The 13,722-nt window shown below is 38.8% G+C and overlaps 1 long non-coding RNA gene across 1 annotated transcript; it reads left to right on the forward strand.

The window, feature by feature from the left end:
• Positions 1–4,924: 4,924 nt before the first annotated feature.
• Positions 4,925–6,642, forward strand: LOC137776487 (uncharacterized). The gene is made up of 3 exons (XR_011076230.1): positions 4,925–5,138; positions 5,228–5,372; positions 6,475–6,642. It is a non-coding gene; the product is annotated as an uncharacterized lncRNA (long non-coding RNA).
• The last annotated feature ends 7,080 nt before the right edge of the window (positions 6,643–13,722 follow it).

Raw genomic sequence — 13,722 nt, forward strand, 5'->3', positions numbered from 1 at the left:
TGAGAGGGAAAATGTATATAACGCTGCTAAATAGTAGCTAACATTTGTTTTTCACAGCCCGTTAAAGAAAGTGCTTCCCAAACCACTGATCTTTATCCCACTCATAAAATCATGAGCAGTGTTTGTTTACTTTTAAACAAACAAAAAATTACATAAATTCCTTTTCAGAAGGAAAACTTTAACAATTAAAATTTAGAATTTTATCAATATTTAAATTATAAATCAAGCTTCAGCCATATGGGTATGTTTGCTATGAACAAACTAAGATCATGTGGTCATACTATCAAATGCAAATTCAGAATTAGTTGTCATAAATGAATATATTTTTTCAGAAATTAGTTGCTTACAGTTTACAATCCACGATATGGAAAGTTTAATATATTAATTTACCATTTGCCTAAACATAATCGAGAGAAAATTGAATAATAGCAACGAGTAATGAATGGTTCGGTAGTTTTTCTTAAAACGATGTTTCTATATAGATCTATCTTGAGCGTTAGTTGAGTTGTAAAATCAGTAGAAACAACAGTTTTGCTAGAGTTTATAGATAAAGTTGACTCATTTTGCCTCCCCAGTCCTCTGTGGAGCAGCTTTCAGAATTGTTAGACTGAAGACCCGGAAAATCCTACATTGTCTATGAAATAGTGATACTGACACACATACACACACACAAACGCACACACAAGTTAATATGATATCAAACTTAGACTACAGCTCACAGATTCTAGAAGGAGTTTCCATGCAGACTTAGATTTAAGGTCTTCTCATTACAAGGAAAGCATCTTTGGTCCTAAAAAGGACAGGAGATTTATCCTCAGTTTGCTGTTGTCTTGTGGAAGGTGACTTAAGAAAACCCTGGGAAAGTCATGAGATCATTTTAAAGAAATTATGCATTTTGCAGGGAAGGTAATTTTTGGTTATTTTTAAAATTTAATTTTGTCTAGATTTTATATGTGCTTTCAAATAACTAACTGGAGTGGCTACGTACATCAATAAGACAACTTACACAAAAGAAGGAGGGCAGCTGATGCAGGAATTTCTGAAGCTCACTGGGGAAGCCTAAGTTTAGCCCTGCCAGTGGCTTGCTTCCCCACTCCAGTCACATGACTCCAGGCATGTTAGCAGAGGCCTTTTCACTACGTTCAGCTCTAAGGTGAGTGCCCTTCTAGTAACATATCAGAAGATCAATAACCTCGCACCAGAACTCACATTGTTACCACAGTGGTTCTTGGTGCCCTGTTTGCTTGTTGCCATATATTTCACTGCTGACCTTGTTTTTATTCACAGGTGGTGGTAGTGACCACCTTGGTCCAATAAGTCACTAATTTAGAAGTAAGCAGGATACACATATATCAACACCCAGTATGTAGAATTTTCTAACCATATCCTAGCTATCGGCATTGCCAATTTTTTGGCCTCTACGTAACATTCTGTGTTAGATGATTTGATGACTAAAGGTGAAGCTGGGATCCTAAAAATAGATGTATTGTTACTGACAACATGGAATCAACTCAGAATTTTAAAAACGAAAATGGAAAATCTTGGTAAATTCATTATGAGATCTATTCAGTAATCAAAGTAGATTGACATTACTCTGATTACAGGTTCTTATCTATCTGAGTCCCACTTAGAAATGAATCTTTAAATATATGTTTAGAACTGCACACTTTTTTTTTTTTTTTTGGCTTTGCCGCGCGGCTTGCGGGATCTTAATTCCCCGACCAGGGATTGAACCTGTGCCCTCCGCAGAGAAAGCGTGGAGTCCTAACCACTGTACCGCCAGGGAATTCCCAGAACTGCACACTGCTGTCCAAATGAAACATAGCTTATTTCCAGGATCAAAATACCCATAATGTCTGAGGCTTGCAGTGTAGTTAAATGATATCCTCAATCTAATTTCTCAACACTTAAGAAGTTCAGGGTGTGAACTACTTAACCTTACTCTGCCATCTGAGAAGCTACGCCGGCCTGGCTGTACTATGCCTGTTTTTCCATTCACAAAATGGCAGGTGGGGAGAGGTGATTCCTTCTGTGTTTCATAAGAAATGGCCTCAGTATAATCATATGTTTTATTTTCAATGCACTAGAAATAGAGAATGGGTCTTTGCCAATTCCTGGACAGTTAATTAGTAAGCTGCTTCCTTGCAATGACTTGTGTAAGAATAGATTAGTTGACGTCAATGCATTCCTGTCCTACAGGGTTGCCAAAGTGGCTACAAAAAAAACACTAGACACCCAGTATCTTGTAATGACCTGTAATGGAATATAATCTGCAAAAAAGCCTGGTCACCGTGCTGTATGCCTAAAGCTAACACAATGTTGTGAATCAACTATACTTCAATTAAAAAAAAGACTAGACAGATTCAGAGTTCAGAACACAGTATACTCTTGAGGGTAAACATAAGAGTCTTTTGCCTTCTAATATAAAGTCCACCTCAATCTAGATCATTTGGTTGTAACTCAAACTATGTAGACTAGCATAGAAGTCTAAGAGATTGTCTTTCATTACATTTCTCCACGCACCCCGCATGGTCAGGACCTTCTGCCCGTGAGGATAAGCGATGTGAAGGAAGACAGTGCCAGAATGATTAATTTTCTTTGATTTAAAGTTTAATATTCATTTATTTAAAAAATTAAGCTGCTACCTACATTTGGTAATGTTATATTCTTCCAGTAGTGGTTTCTCACTGCTAAGACACTATTTGTGTGCATAGTCTAAGATTATCAGCAACATTATTTTATAAGTATTTCACTATTGGGATAATATTGCAGACTTTTCTTCCTAAAGCAGTAAAGTACCTTTGGACCAGGTTTTCCTGGGTATGTGCTATATATATCTGTCTGCCTATCATAGTTTATATCGATTGAGATGATATGTCCAGTAGTAGAAAGATGCTAATAAAAATGCAAAGGGCAACCTGAGTCCCAGTAAAACAAGGTGAAGTGCTTTGACTGTTGAGTTCACCTGAAGCTGTCAGAATATGTTACACACATCAAGCGTGTCTGCCTCACTTCAGGGGCTTTAGGGAAGTGGGAGGTGCACTTTCACGTACAAGATGTGCAGAGTCCCTACAAACCTAAAATCTAAGAGAAAAGGGTGAGGCTAGAACAAGTTACTCTGATGACATAATTTTGGATAAATGTGGTCTTCATTACTGTATTACTGTATTATAGGTTTCTAAAATTTGTCAAAATCAGCCTTTCATGTTGGACCTTTTGAGTTCGGTGGTTCAGTCCCTCATCACTGGAGGCTCCTGGAGTTTGTACAAGCGTGGGTGACTTGGGTCTGCGTTTACATTGCTTCAGCCCCTTCCCCCTGATTCGTTCTCATATTTTCACCTGAGCCCACCTGTGAGTTGGCGTTAAATTGCCACAGACTGAAGCATGAACTGCCCTAGAGATTTAAATCCTAACATTGATTCCTTGCCAGGTGCTAGTTACAAAATCATAACCTGAAATGAAAAGATGGTAAATAGATCAAATAGCTTTTTTTTTCTGTTGCAAAGTCGGTTGGCATCTGAATATTTGGATAGATTAGTTAAAAATCCAAATATCTTGGTAATTTAAATATATGACTATATCTTAGTGTTTAAATCACAGCAATGTTTGAGATATAACCCAACATACCCGCAAACTCATCAGCTCTCCTTAGAAGTCTTCAAGACTCCTGTCTGAATCTTTGTTCTGTAATAAAGCAACATTAGTTTAGGATTAACTGAATTTGTGCATTTAATTTATGAATAAAATTTTTTTTTAAGTTTTTAACGACTGTGCAAGGAATAATGTTGGTTATTAACTTGGTAACTTGAATTGCAAAACTATTTTTACACGGAATGCTTATGTTTTTAAGTTGATAGCGTTGCTTAATAGAAGTAACTATTAGTTCAATTTGATTAACTTCCTGTTTCCATTATCACCATTTGTGAAACCTGACAGGAATTTTACAAATGAGCAGGGGCTGAGGTGCTTTCTGACTCGTATTAATTTTAAAGGATACATACTCAAAACTTCTTGATCACGTGCAATGGTGCCATGCTAAGTATGCGATGCAGCCACTGAAGATGGCGACCAGTGTGGTTGTAGACGGGCACATGTAGCCACGAGGTACCTCACTCATCCATTCGTCATTCCCAGCTACTTCAGTGGTGATGCCAGAGGGAGGAGACTTGCCTCAGGTGTGACCTGAGCCCGAATCCAGCACCTGTGCCCTGTCGACTAAGAGACGTGCCTTCCTGAGCTGCTTCCTTAACAAAGGTTCATACTCCTTGTGCCTTGTAAGTTGTTTGATGGTAAGTGAGGCTTTCTTTAAAGGCAAGTTTTGAGAGTTCCAATAAGAAATAGGTGTGATTTTTTTTGGTGATGTTTCAATAGAAAATGGTTCTGAGAGTATGTATTTTGCATTTGCTTAGTACCTGCGGTCTGCTCACCTGAGTCTCTTGACAATCCTGTGGAAGAGATAAGTTAGGCTTTGCTTCTTGCCGACGAGCAAACTGGCCCAGAGAGGCAAATGACTTTTCTTAGGCCGTATGATACAGTGGTTGGCAGAGCCAGATCTAAATTGGAGTTGCTGACTTATTTTCTAGCATACGCTACCTCCCCATGAAGATAAGTCTTTAAAAAATAATGTTTTAACGTGTGATAACAGATGACCTCAGTGAGAGAGAAATGAGAAAACTGCTCAATCAACCCAAGTGCAGCCGAGGTTGCTCACTGGTGGAGGGGAGGGAGAAGAGGCCAGCAACACCTGGAAGCGCTTGAAGCAGCACCTGAAAGCGGTCCTTGCAACGGGAGTCCAACAGGCCTGCTGCTTTCAACTGATGTGATTCCCACAAACGGAAGGAAACGGCAAACTGATGCAACCTGTATTTGACTTTCAGATTCTTCAACAGTGTTTTTCAACCTGGGAAGGGTCGAACACCCTACGAAGATTAGGGAGGGTGAGAAAGAAACGCTTTCAAAGCTGGACGGCCCTAAAGCCCACGCGAATCGCAAGCTGCTAACAGCGGTGCACGTGACCGTGGGATCTCCGCCCACGACCCTGACGTCAGCAAACCTTCCCGTGGTCTTCAGCAAGGACGGATTCTGCTCTGTGGACAGCCCAGAACTTCCTTGAAGAAAGGGTTCTGCTGTTTGGAGAGGTCAGGATAAGTGTTGTCTGAGAGGATGTGAGTGATTCCGTGGCCCCGGAGCCTGCCTGCTCTGACACCTCGGCCTTACCTCATTTCAGGTTCAGAGAAACTTCGAGTCTCCGGCTCCACCAAAACCCTGCGACGCTAGCCCCACCCCTTCAGCAGAGGCACAGCGCAGCGGCGAGGAGGAACACCTCCAGGGTGGCTGGATCACCTTCTCCTGACCCTGGCTGCCCTTCCAAGGTGGGTGACGGTATCTCAGTAATCGCTGTGCCAGCTGGGCTTGTGCCAGGACGGTGTAAAAGGCTTTGTCCTCTAGAACCTGTAGAGTATAAGTGGCACATGAGTCCTGTCTTTGCTGCAAGGGTCTGGGGTTCATTCCGTGCTTTTCCTTTGGGTACTGAATTCTGCATTCGGTTAGGAAGCGTCACATTCAAGTTATTCCTTGTCCCCAGACCTCACTGCCCTCACCTTTCTGCCTGGAACACTCCAAACCACGCTTGAAGCAGCTACCCCTTTTGTTCCTCAAACTAAGACCAGCGTGATCCTTAGATTCGTTGTCGAGAAATTAGTGTAATCTGGGAACGTGTCATGTGACCTTTAAGGCCCGTTCCTGCACGGACCCCAAAATGATTCATTGCTCCACGCATCCTTGGTTATCAGACCACGGGTCAACAGGGCAGTGTGTGTGCAAAAGGATGTTTGTACACAGGCACCTGAAAAGAGAGGGAAGGAGCCTGGATGAACAAATCGGCTAAGAATCCAAAGCGTTATTTCTAGACTGCTTATGACCAGAAATTTGTACTCATTTCCTTTTTCTCCCCCAATTTAAAAAATTGTTAGAATACACGTAATATAAACTTTACCATCTTAACCATTCTTAAGTGTACAGTTTGGTGGCATTTAAATACATTCACATTGTTGTGCAACCATCACCACCATCCATCCAGGGAACGTTTTTATCTTCCCAAATTGAAACGCTGTCTCTATTCAACACTAGCTCCCATATTTCCCCTCCCCCAGCCCCTGGAACCCAGCATTCTACTTTCTCTGTGTATGATTTTGCCAACTCTAGTGATCTCCTTTAAATGGAATCGTTCAGGACTTGTCCTTTTGTGACTGGCTCATTTCACTCAGCGTAATGCCTCCAGTTTCATCCGTGTGGTAGTGTGTGTCAGCGTGTCCTTCCTCTTGAGGGCTGGATAATATTTGGTCATATGTATTTCCATTTTTTGTTGATCTGTTCATCCTTTGATGGTCACTGGGGTTACTTCCACGGTTTACCTACTGTGAACAAAGCTGCTGTGAACTTGGGTGCCAAGATGCCATGCTTGTTTGCTTTCAGTTAACGCTCAACATGTCTGGGCTCCCGTGAGGCTCAGCTGTGACCTCTACGTGTCCGGGGAGATGGGCTGCGAAGCCCTTGCTGCACCTGGTGCGAGACGAGATGTGACTCCCTTCTTTGTGTTTTTCTGTATTTTACAAATTTTCTAAAATTAAAGTGCGTTTATTCTTTAAAAATACAAGGAGTGTATCATCTGACAGTGCTACCAGTTGGGAAAGGTGATTAAATCCACTTGACCCACACAGAAGTGAGATCACTGTATTCGTCTTTCTCTGACTTACTTCACTTAGCGCGATGCCTTCAAGGTCCATCCACGTTGTTGCAAGTGGCAAGACTTTATTCTTTTTTATGGCTGAGTAGTATTCCATTTTATGTATGTATGTGTGTGCATTTATGTAAATATATATATATGAAAATTATATGTATATAATTACACTAGGCCTGTCAATATTTTCTTTATATATTTAGGAGCTCCTCTGTTGGGTGCATAAATATTTACAAATGTTATATCCTCTTGTGGATTGACCCCTTTATCACTATGTAATGCCCTTTTTGTCTCTTATTACAGACTTTGTTTTAAAGTCTCTTTTGTCCGATATAAGTATAGCAGCCACAGCTTTCTTTTGGTTTCCATTTGCATGGAACATCTTTTTCCATCCCTTCACTTTCAGTCTGTGTGTAAGGGAGACAGCATATAGATGGGTCTGGTTTTTTTAATCCATCAGCCACTCTGTCTTTTGGTTGGAAAATTTAATCCATTTAAATTTAAAGTTATTATTGATAGGTATGTACTTATTCCCATTTTGTTAACTGGTTTCTGGGTGTTCTGTAGTTCCTCTGTTTCTTCTTCTCTTGCTCTCTCCCTTGTGGTTTGATTACTTTCTTTAGTGCTGTTCTTAGAGTCCTTTCTCATTATCTTCTGTGTGTCTGCTATAGGTTTTTGTTTTGTGGTCACCATGAGGCTCACATGTAACAATCTATATTTATGACAGTCTACTTTAAGTTGATAACAACCTAACTTTGAACACAGTCTAAAGCTCTACATTTTAATTGCCCCCCCCCCCAACATTTCATGTTGTTGAAGTCACATTTTACATCTTTCATCTTGTATATCCCTTAATATTATTGTAGTCATCGTTACTTTTACTACTTTTGTCTTTTAACATTTATATTAGCTTTGTAAGTGATTAATGCACTACCTTTACCTTTATCAGTGAGAATTATACTTTCATATGTTTTCTTCTTAGCAATTAGAGCTTAAAGTCCTCCTTCTAACATTTCTTGTAAGGCCGGTTTAGTGTTGATGAACTCCGTTAGCTTTTGCTTGTCTGGAAAACTCTTTATCTCTCTTTCAATTCTGATTGATAACTTTGCCAGGTAGAGTATTCCTGGTTAGAAATTTTTTTCTTTCAGCACTTTGAATATATTGTGCTACTCCTTACTGGCCTGCAAAGTTTCTGCTGAAAATACTGCTGATAGTATTATGGGGGGTCTCGTGTATGTAATAAGTTGTTTTTCTCTTGCTGCTTTTTTTGGAAGTATAGTAGATTTACAATGTTGCATTAGTTTCAGGTGTACAGCATAGTGAATACATATTTTTATAGATTATACTCCATTAAAAATTATTACAAAATAATGATTATACTTCCCTGTGCTGTACAATATATCCTTGTTGCTTATCTGTTTTACACATAGTATTCAGTAGTTTCTATAACGTAATCCCATCCCCTAACATGCCCCTCCCCACTCCCCTCTCCCCAGTGGTAACCACTAGTTTGTTTTCTATATCTGTGAGCCTGTTTCTGTTTTGATATATACATTCATTAGTTTTATTGTTTAGATTCCACAAATAAATGACATCATACAGTATTTGTCTTTCTCCGTCTGATTTATTTCACTAAACATAATGTTCTCTAGGTCCATCCACATTGCTGCAAATGGCAGTGTTTCATTTTTTGCTTATGGCTGAGTAATATTCCGTGTGTGTGTGTGTGTGTGTGTGTGTGTATGTGTATGTATCATTTATCCATTTGTCTCTTGATGGACACTTAGGTTGCTCCCATATCTCGGCCATTGTAAATAATGTTGCTCTGAACGTTGGGGTGCGTGTATCTTTTCAAATTAGTGCTTTGATTTTTTTCTGGATGAAACCCAGGAGTGGAATTGCCAGGTCATATGATAGTTCTATTTTTAGTTTTTTGAGGAAGCTCTGTACTGTTTTCCACAGTGGCTGCACCAATTTAAATTCTCACCAGTACGAGTTCCCCTTTCTCCACATCCTTGCCAACATTTGTTATTTGTAGACTTTTTGATGATAGCCATTCTGACAGGTGTGAGGTGATATCTCATTGTTGTTTTGGTTTGCATTTCTCTAATAATTAGTGATAGCATTTTTTCATGTGCCTGTTAGCCATCTGTATGTCTTCTTTGGAAAAATACCTATTCAGGTCTTCTGCCCATTTTTTGATTGAGATGTTTGTTTTTATTGATATTGAGGTGTGTGATGTGTTTATATATTTTGGATATTAACCTCTTGTCAGTCATATCATTTACAAATATTTTCTCCCATTCACTAGGTTGTCTTTTCGTTTTGTCAGTGGTTTCATTCGCTGTGCAAAAGCTTTGAAGTTTAATATTTTTCTTTTGCCTTAGGAGACAGGTCCAAAAAATACTGTTATGATTTATGTCAAAGGATGTTCTGCATATATTCGCTTCTAGGACTTGTATGGTTTCAGGTCTTATATTTAGGTTTTTAATTCATGTGAGTTTATTTTTGTATGTGATATGAGGAAATGTTCTAATCTCATTCTTTTACATGTAGCTGTCCAATTTTCCCAGCACCACTTATTGAAGAGACTGTCTTTTTCCCATTGTATATTATTGCCTCCTTTGTCATAGATTAATTGACCATAGTAAGTGGTTTTATTTCTGGGCTCTCTATTCTGTTCTATTGATCAATGTGTCTGTTTTTGTGCCAGTACCATACTATTTTGATTACTGTAGCTTTGTAGTATAGTCTGAAGCCAGGGAGCATGACACCTCCAGCTCTGTTCTTCTTTCTCAAGATTTTTTTGTTATTTGGGGTCTTTTGTGTTTCTATGTAAATTTTAGGATTATTTGTTGTAGTTATGTGAAAAATGTCATGGGTATTTTGATAGGGATTGCATTAAATCTGTAGATTGCTTTGGGTAGTATGGCCATTTATTTATTTATTTATTTTTATAGCTGTTTCAGCTCGTTTTTTAAAATTTATTTTATTTATTTTTGGCTGCGTTGTATCTTAGTTGCAGCACGTGGGATCTTCGTTGAGGCATGTGAGATCTTTTGTTGCAGCACGTGAGCTCTTTGTTGCGGTGCGCAGGCTTCTCTCTAGTTGTGGCGTGTGGGTTTTCTCTTCTCTAGTTGTGGCGCGCAGGCTCCAGAGCACGTGGGCTCTGTAGTTTGCGGCCTACAGGCTTTCTAGTAGAGGTGCACGAGCTCAGTAGTTGTGGTGCGCGGGCTTAGTTTGCTCTGCAGCATGTGGCATCTTAGTTCCCTGACCAGGGATCGAACCCGTGTCTCCTGCCTTGTAAGGTGGGTTCTTTACCACTGGACCACCAGGGAAGTCCCAGTAGGATGGCCATTTTAACAATATTAATTCTTCCAATCCAAGAGCACAGGGTATCTTTCCATTTCTTTGTATTATCTTCAGTTTTCTTCATCAGTGTTTTATAGTTTTCAGAGTATAGGTCTTTCACCTCCTTGGTTAAGTTTATTCCTAGTTATTTTATTCTTTTTGATGCAATTTTAAATGGGATTTTTTTTTGGCTTTCTCTTTCTGATAGTTCACCATTAATGTACAGAAAAGCAACAGACTTCTGTATATTAATCTTGTAACCTGTAACTTCACTGAAATCATTTAGTGGTGGAGACTTTAGGGTTTCCTATGGATAGTGTCATAGCTTCTGAAAATACTGACAGTTTTACTTCTTCCCTTCCAATTTGGATACCTTTTATTTCTTTTTTTGGGTCAGATTGCTGTGGCTAGGACTTCCAGTACTATGTTAAATATAAGGGGTGAGAGTGGGCATCCTTGTCTTCTTCCTGGTTTTAGGGGAAAAGCTCTTAGCTTTTCACCATTGAGTATGATGTTAGCTGTGGGTTTGTCATAATGGCCTTTATTATGTTGAGATATATTCTGTCTGCAACTTTGATGAGAGATCATGAATGGATGTTGCACTTTGTCAAATGCTTTTTCTGTGTTTATTGAGATGATCATGTGATTTTGATCCTTCCTTTTGTTAATGTGGTGCATCTCATTGATTGATTTGTGGATATTGAACCATTCTTATGTCCCTGGAATAAATCCCACTTGATCGTGGTATATGATCCTTTTGTATATTGTTGTATTCAGTTTGCTAATACTTTGTTGGGAATTTTTGCATCTATATTCATCAAAGATATTGGCCTGTAATTTTCTTCTTTTGTATTGTCTTTGTCTGGTTTTAGTGTCAGGGTGATGGTGGCCTTGCAGAATGAATTTGGGAGTGTTCAGTCTTCAGTTTTTTGGAATAGTTTGAGAAGGATATGTATTAGCTCTTCTTTATATGTTTGGTAGAATTCCTCTGTGACACTGTCTGGTCCTGACTTTTGTTTGTTGGCAGTTGTGTTTTTTTTTTTTTTTTTTTTAACTACAAATTCAATTTCACTATTAGTATTTCACAGATTGTCTATTTCTTCCCGGTTCAGTCTTGGAAGACTGTATATTTCTAGAAATGTATCCATTTCTCCTAGGTTGTCTTATTTGTTGACATGTGAGTATTCTTAGTGTTCTCTTATGAAGTTTTGTATCTGTGTTATTGGTTATTTCTCCTCTTTCGTTTCTTTCTTTCTTTTTTCTTTTTTGCCTCTATTTTTATTTATTTCCTCTCTGATCTTTATTATTTCCTTCCTTCTGCTGACTTTGGTCTTTGTTTGTTCTTCTTTTTCTAATTCCTTTCGCTGGTAGGTTAGGTTGTTTATTTGAGATTTTTGTTTGTTTCTGTATCACTTTAAACTTCCCTTTTAGAACTGCTTTGGCTGCATCCTATGGATTTTGGAAGGTTGTGTTTTTATTTGCATTTGTCTTGAGGTATTTTCTGAATTCCTCTTTGATTTCTTCATTGACCCAATGTTTTTTTAGTAGCATGTTGTTTAATCTCCACATGTCTGTGCTTTTCCTGTTTTTTTGTCCTGTGATTGATTTCTAGTTTTATACTGTTGTGGTCCAAAAAAAATGTTGATATAATGTCTATCCTTTTAAATTTGTGACACTTTTTTGTGGCCTAGCATTTGATCTGTCCTCAAAAATGTTCCATATGCACTTGAAAAGAATGTGTATTTTTCTGTTTTTGGATGGAATGTCCTGTAGATATCTATTAAGGTCAACTGGTCTATTGTGTCATTTACAACCACTGTTTCCTTATTGATTTTCTGTCTGGATGAAATATTCGTTGATGTAAGTGGGGTGTTAAAGTACACTATCATTATTTTATTATTGTCAGTTTCTCCTTTTATATATTTCAGTATTTGCTTTATATATCTAGAAGCTCCTATATTAGGTGCATTTATGTTAACAAATGTTATATCCTCTTTTTTTTAAATAAATTTATTTATTTTATTTATTTTATTTTTGGCTGTGTTGGGTCTTCGTTGCTGCGCACAGGCTTTCTCTAGTTGCGGCGAGCGGGGGCAACTCTTCGTTGTGATGCGCGGGCTTCTCATTGCGGTGGCTTCTCTTGTCGTGGAGCACAGGCTCTAGGTGCGCGGGCTTCAGTAGTTGTGGCACTTGGGCTCAGTAGTGGTGGCTTGCAGGCTCTAGAGCGCAGGCTCAGTAGTTGTGGTGCACAGGCTTAGTTGCTCCGCGGCATGTGGGATCTTCCCGGACCGGGGCTTGAACCCATGTCCCCTGCATTGGCAGGTGGATTCTTAACCACTGTGCCGCCAGGGTAGTCCCTATATCCTCTTCTTGTGTTGATTCCTTTATCATTATAAAACGCCCTTCTTTGTCTTTTGTATAGACTTTGTTTTAAAGTCTGTTTTGCCTGATATGAGTATTGTTACCCCACCTTTCTTGACATTTCCATTTGCATGCAATATCTTTTTCTATCCCTTACTTTCAGTCTGTGTGTGTCTTTAGCTCTGAAATGAGTCTTTTGTAAGCAGCATACAGATGGGTCTTTGTTTTTTTGGCTGTGCTGTGTGGCATGTGGAATCTTAGTTCCCAGACCAGGGATCAAACCTATGCCCCCTGCAATGGAAGTGTGGAGTCTTAACCACTGGACTGCCAGGAAGTCCCTAGGCAACCTATGACTTTTGATTGGTGCATTTAGCCCATTGACATTTAAAGTGATTACTGATAGGAATGTACTTATTGCCATTTTGTTACTTGTTTGCTGATTGTTTTTGTAGTTCTTCTCTGTCTTCCTTTAGTTTCTTCCCTTGTGGTTTGATGATTTGCATTAGTGTTCCTTTCTCTCTAGTTTTTCTGCATCTATTGTAGGTTTTTGATTTGTGGTAACCATAGGGTTCATATATTTTGACCTATAACTATATCTACCTGTTTTAAACTTGTAGCCATTTAAGTTCAAAAAGATCTAAAAGATTCTTCTGAAAGAGCTACATTTTTTTTACTTTCACATGTTATGAGTTTTTGATGTCATATTTTACATCTTCATGTTTATCCCTTAACTGTTTATTATAGTTCATTTTACAATTTTTTGCTTTTGAATCTTTGCACTAGCTTATTGAAGTGGTCAATCCACAGCCTTTAATATACATTTGACTTTACTAGTGGGATTTTTCCTTTCCTATGGATTCTTTGTTCTTGTAGCCTTTTGTTTTCCGCTTAGAAAAGACCCTTTAGCATTTCTTTTAGGGTCAGTTTAGTATTGATGAACTCTTTTTGTTTTTGCTTATCTGAGAAATTCTTGAACTCTCCCTCAGTTCTGACTGGTTATTTTGCTGGGTAGAGTATCCTAGTTTGTAGGCTTTTCCCTTTCAGCACTTTAAATATATCATGCCCTTCCATTCTGGCCTGCAAAGTCTCTGCAGAAAAATCAGCTGATAGCCTTTTGGGAGTTCCCTTGTATGTGACTCTTGGTTTTTCTCTTGTTGCCATTAGAATTCTCTCTTTATCTTTAACTTCTGCTGTTTTCATTATGACACGCCTTTGTGTGGGTGTCTTTGGGTTCATCTGGTTTGGGACTGTTCTTCCTGTACCTGAATATC

The sequence above is a fragment of the Eschrichtius robustus genome, chromosome 14 (genome assembly GCF_028021215.1).
Source record: "Eschrichtius robustus isolate mEscRob2 chromosome 14, mEscRob2.pri, whole genome shotgun sequence".
NCBI lineage: Eukaryota > Metazoa > Chordata > Mammalia > Artiodactyla > Eschrichtiidae > Eschrichtius > Eschrichtius robustus.